The 16,212-nt window shown below is 48.0% G+C and overlaps 1 protein-coding gene across 1 annotated transcript in view; it reads right to left on the bottom strand.

The window, feature by feature from the left end:
• The window catches only part of LOC309653335 (protein Shroom2-like), an 80,453-nt gene that overhangs the window by 18,882 nt on the left and 45,359 nt on the right, over positions 1-16,212 (bottom strand). The gene's annotated exons all lie outside the window — the stretch shown is intronic.

Raw genomic sequence — 16,212 nt, 5'->3', positions numbered from 1 at the left:
CATCCATGTCGTAGCCTGTGTCAGAGCTTCATTCGTTTTTACGGCCGAAGGATACTCCATTGTATGGACCGACCACATTTTATTTATCCGTTCATCGGTGATGGGTATTGAAGTTGTTTTTACTTTTTGGGTATTAATGCTGCTGTGATCACTGGTGTACAAGTTTGTGCATGCACATGCATCTTCATTTCCTTTGGGTGTACACGTAGGAGTAGAATGGCAGGGTCGTATGGTAGCTATGGCGAACATTGTGAGGACCTGCCAGACTGCCTTCTAAAGCAGCTGCACCATCTTACATTTTGCATCGGCGGGCTCCAATTTCTCCACATCCTTGCTGACACTGAGTATCTGATTCCTTTCATTACAGCCCTAGATTATTACACCATGCTGGGTATGTAAAATACTCCTTACTCAGTGTTAAACACGTATGTATGAATGTGTGTTGACTGACTCCTTAAAAGCACTTTACGATTTTTATCCTGAGAAATCTTAATCTTTAAATACTCACCCTCGTCTTCCCTATACAGTAATAATCCAACTCAGCATCAAGTCACCCATCAATTAACCAACCTGTTTGCGGTACTAGTGCTTGGCAGACTGTGGCCCATGAGTGAAATCCAGCCAGCTGCCTTTTGTTTGTTTGTTTTTGTAAATAAAATTTTACTGGAATACAACCAGAGCTATTTGTTTATATACACTGCTACAGGAGAGAATAGCATAGTCTGACCCACAAAGCCAAAAATATTTACTGCTTGGCTTGTTATTAAAAACAAGTTGCCAACCCCTGTTTCACACCAAAAAGCCATTATTTTTACAAACTGCTAGGAAAACTAGTGAAAAAGATGAATGCTTATGGGCACAGAGGTGTACAGGTTTGGAAGTTTGCTGCTCTGACTGTTTGCCAGGGCTAACCTAAAAATCCGTTCCAAACCTCACAAAGCACTAAAGCCGTAAACGTTTCTCCTCTGGTCGTTACAAAGCTGGAAACGAAGCAACTTACAGGCTCAGCTCTCAAACCATGTGGTACTTTCCTCAAGTCTCCGCCCGAACCCAAGGACAGCTGAACTTTTCCTAGGTTAATAAAGCAATTATTCACTGCAAGTCAACAGCATAAACAAAATGAGCACTCCTAACTAAAACGTGAAGCAAATCATTCGGTTCACAACCGGTTTCCAAGTCTAGACATTTTTATCCCAACATAGTAACAGATCGTAAATAAGTTTCCACCGCACCAAGATTACACACTCAGCCGCACATAGCCGAGGTGAAGGTTACGTGGCAGAGAGTTTACATTTTGGCACGCCCCGGGTGGGAGGCCAAGGGGCCGTCCAGGCGGAGGGTCGGTGGGCAGGGCAGCTGGCTGGGGTGAGGCGAGGGTACCCGGGGAAAGGTGGCCTGCTCATGGGCTGACCAGCCGCGGAAGGAATTTAAAAACGGGAGGAATGGGGATGCAGGCCTCCTACACAGAAAACAGACCCACCAACAGCTGAGGACAGAACCCTGGGGCCCCAACACAGAGAAATCTGGAAGAAGATGGGTGGGGGAAGGAGCAGGAGGTGGAGGAGAAAGGGGGGGTGAGCGTCACAAAAGCCGAGACCAGCAGACACGCGCAGGGCTGGTGAGGGCGAGAGTAGCCTGAGTACGTGCGTCCCTCTCCCTACCATGATTCCTCTCTGAATTTCAGTTCCACGAGAAAAATCTTCGGGCAAGACAACTATGACCAAGGAACTTGCAGGGCCTTAGGACAGGGTTTGAAGGCAGGACGTCCTGGAGGCGACCTGTGTCACTCAGCCACGACCTGGTGGGTTTTTCGGTCTCGTTCCCACAAACCCTTGGATGCACAAGTTCTGCGAGACTGGCTCCAAGCGCTGTCCTCGAAGTCTGATGACATCATGTTGCTTCCCCTCATCTGCAAAGACTTCCCAAGCCCCTCCTCCACCAGTGAAGACCGCATTCCGAGGCGTCCACCTGCCCCGTCCTAACCACACTCTATCTACATTCCCAGCAAAAACGGCTCTGGGTTTGGGAGACAAAGAAGCTGGGGAATTCTCCCCCGCCTTGGCTTCCTCACCAAGACAAACTATCTGTTTGACGTTTATTGTGCTCATGGAGAAAACAGTTGTAAAAGAAGATGCTTTGAAAACCTCCAGTCTGTACTCTTGACCCCATCAAACTTCTCCCATTAGGAAGAATTAATTAGGCTTGAACTTGGTAAAGAGCAAACCTGAAGTTGGCCCTAGTCTCACAGGATACTTACTGACTCTGCCTGCCAGCACTGTACAGTGTATCACGCATTACAGACGCTCAGGATCGTTTTGCCACCGTCCCCTGCCTTATAGTCAAGAGAGCGCTTGGCATTGCCACTAACAGAGGGAACTGCCTGACATCCGCAGCACTCGGGAGCCACAAACAGGGCAGTCCTGTCCGAGAGCCACCAGGCAAAGTTCTCAGTGTCGCTTGCTGGAGCTCAGAAAAAAGTCCCTTTACAAAAAGACAGGCACACAAGAACAAATGACTCCACACCCAAGATGCCTGTCCCTGCGCCACTGGCAGAAGGAAAGCCCCAAGTTCACATGCCAGGACAAATATTCTGGTCTGAGCATTCACTGGCATTGGAAAACTCCTGTTTAGGGCCTCAGTTAAGACTTAAGTGTCCCCAAATGTGCACATTTCCTTGCTGTTCTTATGGAAACATTTTTTCTGGAAACAGCAGCGGGGGAAAAAAACCGTCAATGGAAGTCTCGTTGGAACAAAGTTTTTGTATTTCATCCAACGGATGTTACAGATGATCAAGAATGACACCCACGGAGGCCGGAGAACCTTGATTCTCCTGGGAGCCGGGACTCCCGTGGGAAGGAACCACGTCAGGGCAGCAGGGGCGCGAGGGGCCAGGCTCGCTTGGCCTCGGGGCTGGAGATGAAAGACTTCACGAAGAGAGAGGCCCAGAAGAGCAACTTGAAAGGGGTGGCATAGATGGGGGCGGACATTCCACAGGGGGGTCTGGATGTGAAGATGGGGCAGAGGCAGGAAGCCGGGCCGGTCTGAGGAATGTCAGCCTGGCCGAGCGCAGAGCTCTGGCTGGGGAGCGTTTGAAGATAAGGGCAGAAAGAGGAAGATGAGGAACTTGACCTTGAGTCAGAATCTGGCATGATATCCTGGAGGCAGTGGGGGCCCCAGAAGGCCAGCACGGAAGCAGGGGAGCGACCTTCTTATTCCAGCAAATGCGTCTGGCAGCTTCATCCTGGAGGTTGACACGAAAAGAATTTCTTCTGCCCGAGAACAGAAGGCAGCAGGCTCTGTCTTTGTACTGGACAGAAACAAGGGCTCAAACCAACACAGGGCAGACAACACTAATGTAAGCAAGCGCTCTAGACGCTGGGAAGGAAGGTCTAAGGACAGAATCGATGCTGGACATCAAGGGCCACAGGAAAGGGGTCGGCCGGTGGAGTTCAGATGTTGAGCTGGACTGATGTGGAAAATCGAGACACCCAGAGATCAAAACGAAAGGAGGAAGAACGTGTTAAGTCCAGTATCATATTTCAAAGGCCACGAATCACACCCATGATTTATCAGTTATGACTACCTCAAAGAAAGCTTTGCTGTCTGGAGAAAAAGCCATGAGAAAGCACTGCCTTTTGTGAGCCAGGACAATCACAGATGTCACCTCCTTAGTCTGCTTAATTTAACTCATTCTCCTTGAGCTCCCTTGTTTCAGAAAAGACAGCTGACTCACTCAGGAAAAGTATCAAATTGTGAAATAATCGGAGGGTGCATCTCTGGTAACGGAGAAGCCCATCAAAAACCAAAAACCTCTCAAGTGTTAAGACTTGAACATACCATCAGTCACTGGTCCCTGTCTCCCTTCTTGTACATCCCAAGGAGTGTTTTTATCAACTATTTGGGGAATGCAAGCTTCGCAGTAGCTCTGGAAACATGCTTAAGAAGGAAATCCCACCTCACCCCATTTCTGGAGTATAAACGCTTTTTGAAGAGATGAAACTGTTCGTTGGTTATTTTTTGGTACAACCAGGGAAGGGTGGGATAATGAATTTGAGGACGCTCTGGCTATCCCGAATGTCAGCTTAACATTCCATGGGGGGCAGTTTTTTTTAATCTGACAACACAAAACATACTCAATGGCAATTTGGGGACGCAGTCACGCACCTAATAGGTCTTGAAGAGGATACCCGGAGAAAAACGTGGTCCAAAAGGATATGTGCACCCCAATGTTCACTGCAGCACTGTTTACAATAGCCAATACATGGAAGCAACCTAAATGTCCATCGACAGAGGAATGGATAAAGAAGATGTGGTGTGTGTGTGTGTATATATATATATATATATGTATGTATATACACACACACAAACACACACAAACACACACACACACAATGGAATATTACTCAGCCATTAAAAAGAATGAAATAATGCCATTTGCAGCAACACGGATGGACCTAGAGATTGTCATACTGAGTGACGGAAGTCAGACAGAGAAATACCGTATAATATCGCTTATATGCGGAATCTAAAAAAAAAATGCTACAAAAGGCAGAAACAGACTCATAGACTTAGAGAACGAACTTATGGTTACCAAGGGGGGGTGGGGGGAGGGATGGTTAGGGAATTTGGGACTGACACGTACACGTTGCTATATTTAAAATGGATAACCAACAAGGACCTACTGTGTAGCACAGGGAACTCTGCTCAATATCCTGTAACAACCGAATGGAGAAAAGAATTTGAAAAAGAAGAGATACATGTATATGTATAACTGAATCACTCTGTTGTACATCTGAAACTAACGCAACACTGTTAATCAACTATACTCCAATATAAAATAAGAAGTTAAAAAAATAAAAAATAAAAATAAAATTACCTGTACTCCCATGTTTTTTAGTAGAATTACTTCCTAAAGAAAACCACTTCTTGGGCGTTTCCCTGGTGGCGCAGTGGCTGAGAATCTGCCTGCCAATGCAGGGGACACGGGTTCGAGCCCTGGTCTGGGAGGATCCCACCTGCCGCGGAGCAGCTGGGCCCGTGAGCCACAATTACTGAGCCTGCACGTCTGGAGCCTGTGCTCCGCAACAAGAGAGGCTGCTACAGTGAGAGGCCCGCGCACCGCGACGAAGAGTGGCCCCCGCTTGCCGCAACTAGAGAAAGCCCTCGCACAGAAACGAAGATCCAACACAGCCAAAAATAAATTAATTAATTAATTAATTAAAAAAAAAAAAAAAGAAAACCACTTCTTTTTTTTTTTTTTTTTTTTTAGGAATAGAAAAGGGTTTTATTTGAATCAAACTGAGGACTATAGCCCAGAAGACAGCCTCTCAGATAACTCTGGGGAACTGCTCCAGAGAAGGAAGATTTTCAGCAGTTTTATATCTTGTCAGAACAAAGAACATCAAACAAGTCAGGGATACATTCCTTCAAAGTTTCAAAAAAACAGGTCAGCACGTACACAGTGAGTCAGTACGGCCTTGACATCTGGGAAGGGAGTCCTATCATCGAAGGAGTACCAGCATTGCATCCCAGGAAGGGAGGAACTTAGTCTTTATTTTAATTTTATTTTCTTATTTTTTATGTTTTTAATTGAAATATAGTTGATTTACAATGTTGTGTTAGTTTCATGTGTACAGCAAAGTGATTCAGTTTTATATATATACATACACATACATATTCTTTTTCCAGATTCTTTTCCCTTATAGGTTATTACAAAACATTGAGTTAGCTCCCTGTGCTATACAGTAGGTCCTTGCTACTGTATAAAATAGGTTATCTATTTTATACGTAGCAGTGTGTGTATGTTAGTCCCAAGCTCCTAATTTATCCCTCCCCCTCCTTCCCCACTGGTAACCGCAAGTTTGTTTTCTTTTTTTTTTTTTTTAAACATCTTTATTGAAGTATAATTGCCTTACAATGGTGTGTCAGCTTCTGCTTTATAACAAAGTGAATCAGTTATACATATACAATATGTTCCCATTTCTCTTCCCTTCTCCCTGTGCTATGCGGCTGCTTCCCACTAGTTATCTGTTTTACATTTGGTAGTGTATATATGTCCATGACACTCTCTTACCCTGTCACATCTCACCCCACCCCCTCCCCATATCCTCAAGTCCATTCTCTAGTAGGTCTGTGTCTTTATTCCCGTCTTGCCACTAGGTTCTTCATGGCCTTTTTTTTTGGCCCTTTCTATCCCCGGTCATGACACTTCAGTTTCCCTAATAATGTGCCATGAACGTGCCATGAAAAAACATGGAAATTTGAGCATGTGATGCTTATGATATTAAACGGTGAAATGGGACCTGTGATGTTACAGCCTATCAACATTTGAAGGTATTCATACTTGATATCCTCTTAAGGAAAAGTTGCTTCCACATTTTAAGCTAGAAAGTCACTGGAACACCTGTTTAGAAAAGAATCAAAACTACGTGGTTTCTTAGTTCTTCAGTACATACATTAAGAAGGATGTACAAATTGAACTGTGTGTGTACCAATCCTCAAAACAACCAATAAAATATCAATTAGGAAAGAAAATTGCTTTCCTCATGGTTGACAAAAAAACGTTATCAAAAAGCAAGAAAAATAACTACCCCCACATGCAAAAAAATCCTAAGAAACCAAAACCCACCTCATACATTTGGATTCAGATGAGCAAGTCAGTATTCAGTCCCACGCATAAGAACATGAGGGTCTGCTCTGACGCTTCTAACACACTCCTGCCACTCATGGCTAAAGCAAAGGCTGGATCACATGCCACCCCAAGAGAAACAAGGGCAGGTGTGGCCCCGACAAGGCGACAGAGCCAGGCTGATGGACTGAGCAGGTCAATGAGATGTGTGAAGATCCAGAGGCAGTGGAGGCTGCAGTTAGCGACCACAAGTCCAAACAGACACAGAAAAGACGCTGACTGCTCAGGGAGAGGTTGTAAGAAACAGAGAGGGAAGGGAATTTGCATCAGGGGCTCAGCAGTGGCAGCTCAGACCCCAGGCTGGCTGCAACAGAGAACCCCCGGAGGAGCGTTCTTTCGGAGCCAAGGGGCCGCGGCCTCCCCCGGGGAGGATAAAGCCCAAGGTATGTGCCTCTTCTCCAGGTGGGGCAAAGGTCTAGGGGCCTCAGGACCCTGCAGAGTCCATATCCTGACCACAGCACAGCACAGCCCTCCAGAGAGCACGGGCCAACCCGTGCAAGGGACAGTTTCTGGAGAGCAGCATTCAGGGGGCATCGTCTGAACACCCCTGCCTGGGAAGTTACAACCCAGAAGGAGCAAGGTGTGCAAACGACCCATTCCAACACCAGGCCACTTTGCCTCTTAACTGCACACCACCCGTCTCCGGCCGAGCGGTGATACTGGGGCAGGACCTGTGGAGAGCTCTCCTTCGCGGGCTGGCACCTCTGGAAGTGTCCTCAGTAGAGGGCGCTGGGGGGACTGCTGTCCCCTCTGCCTGCTCCTGCGGACAAGGCAGTGGCTGCATCCACCGCGGCTCCACGGCCAAGTTCCACGAGCGCTCCAGTGGGCAGCTTGCCGGCCAGTTTCAGAAGCGTGCCCTCGGATGGCTTCCCAGGGGTCCACTGGCATGCCAGCCAGCTCCCTGGCCACCTGCCAGGTCCGCACCCGGGCAGCTTCCTGTCTGTCAGCTAGCCCGAGGGGCTCAGTGACTTCCTCTGCTGTCACACCACTCCATGCAGATCTGAGTCTCAGCCTGGGGGGAGGGAGGGGAGCAAGAGGGGGGTAGTCCCACCCCTCCTTCCTCAGGTAATCGGCCTCAACCCTAGAGGCAGTGGCTGCTCGTGCAGCTGCTACTCCTGCATTCTTTAAAGCTCTCTTTACCCCGGAGGAGTTCCCAGTTCATCATGACTCAGTAAGTTGACAATAAGTAATAATCTGCTAATAGTTAGTAATTCTTTACACCAGGGGCTGGCAAACTTTTCCTTCAAGGGCCATGTGGTAAATATTTTAGGCTTCGTGGGGTCTTCCGGTCCCTATGGTAACTACTCAACCTTGCCGGACAGACAGACAAGACATAAGGGGTGTTTTGGTATGTGGCCAGTTTGCGGAATCCTGTTTCCTATTAAGCAGGCCCTGTTCCAATTACTATGTGCTTTCTGCCTCCCAACTGGACCCTGACGAATATAAATTCCATGTGACAAGCACAGCAAGGGAGGCACTCGTGGGCCCCGGTGGCACAGAGGAGGCAAGAGTCAAATCACAGGGTACGGGGAGGGGTGACTATCAGGGAAGTTTTCACAGAGACGAGGGGTGATGGATCCAGGACTTAAGACTCACCTCTGCCACTTCACTACACAACTTGGAGAAAGTCACTTAATTTTTCTTTGTCTCAATTTTGTCGCCCAAAACAATGGTGGTAAGAGTCGGCTGTCTTACAACCCGGGACCAACAGGAGAATAAAAGTGAGACAATTATGAAAATATTTTGTAAATTCAGAAGTATTATACAAGTATGTTTACAAATCATTTTACTTGTAATTTGTTGGTGTTCCAATCAGGACTACAGCACAGGCTAGGTTCCTGGACTCTCAAGTTCAGTGACAAGTGATCCCCATTCTTGATCATTGACACAGGGAAACCAGACATTGAAATGGTAAAGGGAGACTGCTTCATTTACAGTACTCCAAGCTATTTAGGTACAGTGGTTCCTAAGTCCTTTCAAATAACATTGTTTGGGGGAAAAGTAAATGCCGAAGCTCAGTTATCCTAGATGTTCGTACTGTTTATTCTCAACCTAATTTAAAGTTTCTTTTTCCCTTGATTAGCTACTATAGCCTTACAGAAAACTTCTAAAATACAGCAAGTTGCCATTTACACATGGGGTGTTTTACAAAAGTTTCACCTAAGTGGATTATGTTCATGGAAACCCAGACCGCATTTCTCACATTTAAAAAAAACAAAACAAAAACAAAAAACGATGATTTAAGTCGTAGTTAAGTTCTCAGGCTAAGACACAAATAACTCTTTAAAAGATGTCATGGTTTATATACCGTGGCTTTGCAATCAAGCAAAGGGAAAAAAAGGACACATGCCCATCTTCCCAGACGGCCCTTTGGAATGTATGCTGCATGCACAGGTCAGGTGTTTATAACAGGCACAGCTCTGGGTCCTCCTGGTTAAAACAGTAACTACGTGTTCTAGAATCTCTGTCCCTGTATGGTTGGTTAGACTGGGTCCAAAGGAGAATCTGTCCAAGGACAGAAGGCGGAAGTGACGCAGAAGAGCCCGGCGGCCTCCAGCTTCTCTTACACCCCACGGCTCTGCATCCCCTGTCTTCCTACAAGGAGACGCCTGGCGCAGGCCCACGTACAGGTGGCTGCGTGGAGGCGCCCTCCCGGCCAGCTCCCCAGGCCGGCTGGCCGTGGCTTCTCAGAGGCACTCCTTCCGTGCAGGATCCCCCAGATCTCCCTTACGGACCCGCTGCCACATGTACATGAGCTCTAATTCCTGTCCTCCCGTAACACCCACCGCGCCTCTGCTCCCCCGAGCGAGCGTGCCTCGGAGAAGAGGCAGGGTGGGTCCCACGAGCTGCAAAGGCGTGCAGTGCAACCACAAAGACACAAGGACACCCGAAGGGAAAGCAGCTCGGAGAGGACCGGAGCGCCTGTAGCCCTTGTGTTTTAAAAGGGCGGTTTACAAACCCCACAGAAAATTTACCACCAACCGTTTTGAAATGTACAGTTCAGCAGCGTTCTCTATCATTACACTGTGTGTAACCGATCCCTAGAACTTCATCTTGCACAACTCCATATCCATCAGGCATCTCCCCGGCCCCTGGCAACAACCATTCTGCTTTCTGTTTCCATGAACTTGACTCCTGCGGATACCCTGTGTAAGTGGAAGCATACCGGACTGTCCTTCTGTGTCTGGTTACAGCGCTCGAGGTTCGTTCACGTGAGCACACTTCTCCAACGCTAATGTTCCATCGTATGGATATGCCACATTTTCTTTATCCTTTCACCTGTCGACGCACACTTGGGCTGCTTCTAACCCCTGCAACTCTTGTGTACGGGGCGGATGCACAGATCAATACAACCACTTGCAGAAACAGAGAGAATAACCTTCAAGTCAACCCTGTGTATGTACGTTCACCAAGAGGGCCGTACAAGAATGATCATACTGGCACCAACCACACCAGCTAAAACACAGAAACCACCCAAATGTCCAGCAGACGAAACACGGGCTAGCCCAAAGATGGGGTGCCACACCGCCTTTCCCCGCCACGGCGCTAGACATCCAGCGCTGGGTAGTTCTGTGCGCTGGGTGGCGGCCGTCGGACACTTAGGAGCGGCATTCCCAGTCCCCAGCCACTAGGTGTCAGCAGCGTCCCCGACCCCAAGTCAGAACAACCCAAGCGTCTCCGGATACTACTCAGCAGGCCCCGGTGGAGGGCTGGGGACAAAAGCCATCACCCCCAGTTGAGAACCACTGTTCTAGGGAAAGGACGAAGTACCTGCAACAGTCATCATAACTCTTGGGGAACACAGGAAACAGGACAGCTCTAACGCCCCCTTCCAACCTGCCACGAAGCCTCTTCCACCAGCAACGCGAGAGGCCGGCCAGTCAGGCCAGGTAGAGCCACCGGGTTCAATCAAATCCCACCATTACCAGGCAGAACAGGCCTTGTTCTGGACACCACGAGCCCTGCCCAAACATCACGGGCCTGCAACTAAGAAGCCTTTGTCCTTTCTCCCCGAAGAAATGGTCCTTCTTGCCTCCAGGCTTTGTTGGCTGGGTCCCCTCTAGTCACACCGCCACCCCTGACAGGCACACACTCACTCCGCCTCATCCTCTTGGGTCCCACACCAGGACCCCCCAACACCGCTTCCACCGTGGGACTCAATGGCCACCTCCTGGCCTCCTGAATACCCTGGGTGCATCACCACTCAGGGCTCCAAACCCTCTGGTTTTGGGTTTTTATATATTCCTTTCTTCCTTCTTTTCTTCCTTCCTTTCTTTCTTTTCTTCCTTCCTTTCTTTCTTTCTTTCTGGCCGCACCATGTGGCACACGGGATCTTAGTTCCCAGACCAAGGATGGAACCCATGCCCCCTGCAACGGAAGCTCAAAGTTCTAACCACTGGACCACTGGGGAAGTCCCCCAAACCCTCTGTTTTCAGTTCCCTGCTTCTGCTGCCAGCCCCACAGCAAGACGAGCATCTCCTGGAGGATAAAACCCCAATCGTATGTTTATTTCTTCCCCTCCGATACCAGTGTCTGTCACGACACAACAGGCAACGTCTCCGGGAAGGGTGAACAGAGAGGGAAAAAAGTCAGCCTGGACAGTGAAGTTCTCGTCTAGAGCTAGCTTTCACCTTATACCGCGGGAGGAACACGACACAGACGTGCCCTTTGCAGTTGGTCTTGCAAGTATCAAGCACCGACTGGGCAGAAGCAAGCAGGCTCCGCAGCAGTCTGGGAACAGAGACCTGCCCCGATTCTAACCTTTTCTCATACATCTTTTGCAAATGAGTAGTGGGAACATTTAAGCACCGGCTCAACAGGGATGACTGGAATGACTTAATTCTGCAGTTTTCAAAGAAGAAAAGCAATCTGCAGGAGCTGATAGGCAATCAAGAAACAGGAAGAGCAACTGCTGGACACGAGAACAAAGTGTCCCCGCTTGTCAGACACATGGCTGTTTATTTGTAATGGACGTTCCCAGCCTTCTGCTGTTTCAAAGAAAAGGCGCCTGTTCTTTTAGATAAGGCTGCCGCTGGGCAACGCAGGAGAGGGGCTGCTCCAGGGGGACCCACCCAAGGCCACCTCACCTCCCCTTTAGGTGAGTCAGAGCTCCCCGCAAGGCTTCGTCTCTCTATCGGGTAAAAGAGAGAAGATCTCACCCATCACGAGGGCTGTCTCTTTGAAAAACTCTTCTCAGGGATGCTGTCACAGACAGAATGCTTGTGTCCCCCCCGCAAATTCACATGTTGAAACCCAACCCCCAATGTGATGGTATAAGGAGGTGGGGTCTCGCGGAGGTGACTGGGTTATGAAGGTGGAACCTTCAGGAATGAGATCAGTGCTGTTACACGAGAGGCCCCCCCGACAGCCGCCTCACCCCTTCTATCGTGTAAAGATACAAGAAAATGCCACCTATGAACCAGGAAGCAGGTCCTCGCCAGACACTGAATCTGCCAGCACCTGGATGGATCTTGGACTTCCAGCCTCCAGACTATGAAAAATCAATGTTTCTTGTCTATAGGTTTCTTTTTTTTTTTTTTTTTTTTACGGCAGCTCAAATGGACAAAGGTACGTGTCAAAGGCCAAGCCCGCGGAGCCTAATTAAGCCCGGCAATCTCGGGGCTGCACACACGAGCACCCGAGGGTAGGGAAGGGGACCGGGGTACAAAGACAGCCCTCGAAAGGGGCCCCGGGGCAGTGGCAGGGCGCCCCCCCCCCCCGAAGGCTCAGCAGCTACCACCCGGTCCTGACTGCTGGGGGCCCCAGGGAAATTAACAGCTAGTGTGGGCGGATCGTCCAGTCTTTTGGTTGGTTTGTTTTTTTTTTTTAAAGAAGCTGGCGATCTGGATTTTTACGGGTACTATCCCTATGTCCTCAAATTGTTGGCACTCTTTTGCTTTTAAAACTTGGCGAGACCACCAAGGTGGTCTCCACTACGCCCACCGCCAGGTCCTCTTCCTGCCTCCCCACAGCCGGCCGGTCTTTCAGGGCTTCGCTGCCGGCCGGATCCTCCAGGATCCTGGACCCCATCTTTCGGAGGTGCCGCCCTCCACCGTTACTAGGATCCGACCGTCCGCGGCGGCCGGCAGCACTGTGGAGCCAGTGCACGCAGACACGGGAGGGGCCACGTACGTCCCCCTCACACGGAGGGTAGCCGTGACGGTCCTGACAGGAGACGGAGCGGATGTCAGCTGCAGGCTTCTGAGGAAAGCCTTTGTCTCTGCCATCAAAGGGGCAGAAACATCTGGTACCACCCTTTCCCTCTGCTTCTGGCCGTGAACAAAGACACCGACTGTGGATGCGGCAGCTGCCACGCAGCTGCGAGGCAGAGACCCGAAGGGTCCCAGGGCCCTAGGTGTGCACCGGGCTGGGCGGTGAGGCGGCAGCACACACACACCCCACCCCACCCTCCCCTGGGGCTCCTGGAAGGGCCTGGGGCGAGGTCCTTAGAGAACCAGACGGGTTCATCCAGAAGACGTCCATACTTTAGAATGAGTCCTAATTCTTTATAAATGCAAATCGTTTTTTCCTTTTAATGTTTATAATGTTAAGAAAAATCAACACCAAACAAAACAGTTTGAAACACTAAAACCTTGTTAGCTTTTCTAACTAAAAAACCTTTGAGGGACTTCCCTGACGGTCCAGGGGTTACGACTCTGCACTTCCACGGCCAAGGGCGCAGGTTCAATCCCTGGTCGAGGAACTAAGATTCCGCAGGCCACGCACGGTGGCCAAAAAGAAAAAAAACAAAAACAAAAAACTGCTGAGGGGCAACATTTATTATCACGTCTGGGAAACAGGCTACGAAAACCTATAACATCTTGCCGTACTCATGTTTTTATTTAAGACACACTGCATACGCCCTAGAAATCTACCAGCTCCAAGTCACCACATTTCTCCTCATCTAACACCTGTACTCCTGGCTGCCAGAGGAGTATAATGCATTTAAAAAACATATCATGGGGCTTCCCTGGTGGCGCAGTGGTTGAGAGTCTGCCTGCCAATGCAGGGGACACGGGTTCGAGCCCTGGTCTGGGAAGATCCCACATGCTGCGGAGCAACTGGGCCCGTGAGCCACAATTACTGAGCCTTGCACGTCTGGAGCCTGTGCTCCGCAAGAAGAGAGGTCGCGATAGTGAGAGGACCGCGCACCGTGATGAAGAGTGGCCCCCGCTCGCCGCCACTAGAGAAAGCCCTTGCACAGAAACAAAAGACCCAACACAGCCAAAAATTAATTAATTAATTAATTAATTAATTAATTAAAAAATCCCAGAGAAGGAAGAAGAAAAAAAAAAAAAAACATATCATGGAGGAGGAGAGTGAGGGTTGGACACATAAAATCTAGAGAGTTTAAACCAGTGGGACTACATGAACGCAGGGTTTTCACTTAACACGTTCCTCATCTCCGCAGTAATGTTATTTGCCCCCCAGTGAACTGAAGTTGAGAATCAAACCAAAACTGCCAAAATATTATGTTTCTAACTTGTAACCTTCCTCTGTCACCTAAAAATAGGAAAAAAAAAAAAAAGCACTTAAGATCTAAGCTACTCCATGCGCCCCCTATATCCATAGCAGCACTGTTCACAATAGCCAAGACATGGAAACCTAAATGTGCATCGACGGATGAATGGATAAAGACGTGGTACATCTATACAATGGAATACTACTCAGCCACAGAAAAGAACAAAACAGTACCATCTGCAGCAACATGGATGGACCTAGAGATTACCACATTGAGTGAAGTAAGTCAGACAAACATCACAGGATATCACTTACATGTGGAATCTAAAATATGACACAAATGAACCTATCTATGAAACACAAACAGACTCACAGGCATAGAGAACAGACTTGTGGTTGCCAAGGGGGAGGAGGGGTGGGGGAGGGATGGATTGGGAGCTTGGGGTTAGCAGATGCAAACTAGTATACATAGAATGGGTAAACAACAAGGTCCTACCATAGAGCACAGGGCACTACAGTCAATATCCTATGATAAACCATAATGGGAAAAAATATGAAAAGGAATGTAAATATGTATAACGGAATCACTGTGGTGTACAGCAGAAATTAATACAACACTGTAAATCAACTATACTTCAATAAAAAGAAAAAAAAGGTTTAAGTTACTCCAATCCTGATGCGTCTGCACCGAAAAAACCAGAAACCTTTTGCTGATTTTTCAGCAGCCAGCTCTCACAGGCGAAATCCTCATTCCTTAAGGTTACGTTTATGTCTCCCAAGTTCATTCACAGCTTTGGGGAAAAAATGGACACATTCTTAAGTTTAAAAAACAAAGACTCGTATTAAAATGACTTAACTCTTCTGACACAGTAGTGCCTCATCGTCTGCCGAGGCAGAGCACATCAAGAGCTTCTGGGCGGTGCTTCGCGGGAAGGGAGGTGTGCAACCTTTTATCAGGATGTCAGAATTTGCTTAGTAGCCCACTTCTCCTTCTTCCCCAGGTTGAAGATTGTATTATTCACCAGTCAAGGGAAAACAGTTAACCATGTGCCAGTTTACGACAGGCAGAAGTGTGCAGAGGCAGGCACGGACCACGAGAGCCCGACACACCCTGAGACTGTGTGCACGGAGAAGGGATGGAGCCATTATTTCTTCCCCGGTTGGGGCGCTTTAACACTCAGCATGGCAAAGCTGCAGCACCAAGGCCATTTTTTTTTTCCTTATTGGAGTATAGCTGCTTTACACTGCTGTGCAAGGGCAGTTTTTTTCTTTTCCAAATGACCTAATTTTTATTTATTTATTTATTTATTTATTTTTGGCTGTGTTGGGTCTTCGTTTCTGTGCGAGGGCTTTCTCCAGTTGCGGCAAGCGGGGGCCACTCTTCATCACGATGCGCGGGCCTCTCACTATCTGTGCAAGGGCATTTTTGAAGCTGGCCACAGCCTGCCTTCGTTCCATCTCCTGTGCTTTATTCCGTCTTACAGGAGACAAATTAATGCAAAATATACATTCATCTGCTAGGACTGATATGGGACTATTTGGGACTTTTATCACTGTGTTCCAAAAAGGGGGGAGGCAGCTATCTCCCATGACAGGCTATTAAAAAATACTCTGTCCAAAATACCAAATGATATCACTTGTACGTGGAATCTAAAATATGACACAAATGAACTTATCCACGAAACAGAAACAGGATCACAGACACAGAGAGCAGAACTGTGGTTGCCAAGGTGGGGCGGGGGTGGGGGGAGGGATGGATTGGGAGTTTGGGGTTAACAGATGCAAACCACTATATATAAAATGGATAAACAACAAGGACCTACTGTAGAGCACAAGAAACTCTACTCAATATTCTGTAATAACCGTATGGAAAAAGAATCTGAAAAAGAATGAATATATGTATATGTATGACTGTACCGCTTTGCTGTACACCTGAACTAACGCAACATTGTAAACCACCTATATTCCAATAAAATTTTTTTAAAAAAGATTACATTTCTTACGTTCTTATGTTCTATAGTATTCTAAAATACCATTTTCCCCCAAGGCACTAATGATTATTG

The sequence above is a fragment of the Balaenoptera physalus genome, assembly GCF_965194825.1.
Source record: "Balaenoptera physalus genome assembly, chromosome: Y".
Lineage (NCBI taxonomy): Eukaryota > Metazoa > Chordata > Mammalia > Artiodactyla > Balaenopteridae > Balaenoptera > Balaenoptera physalus.
This window is presented reverse-complemented; position numbering and strand designations above follow the sequence as displayed.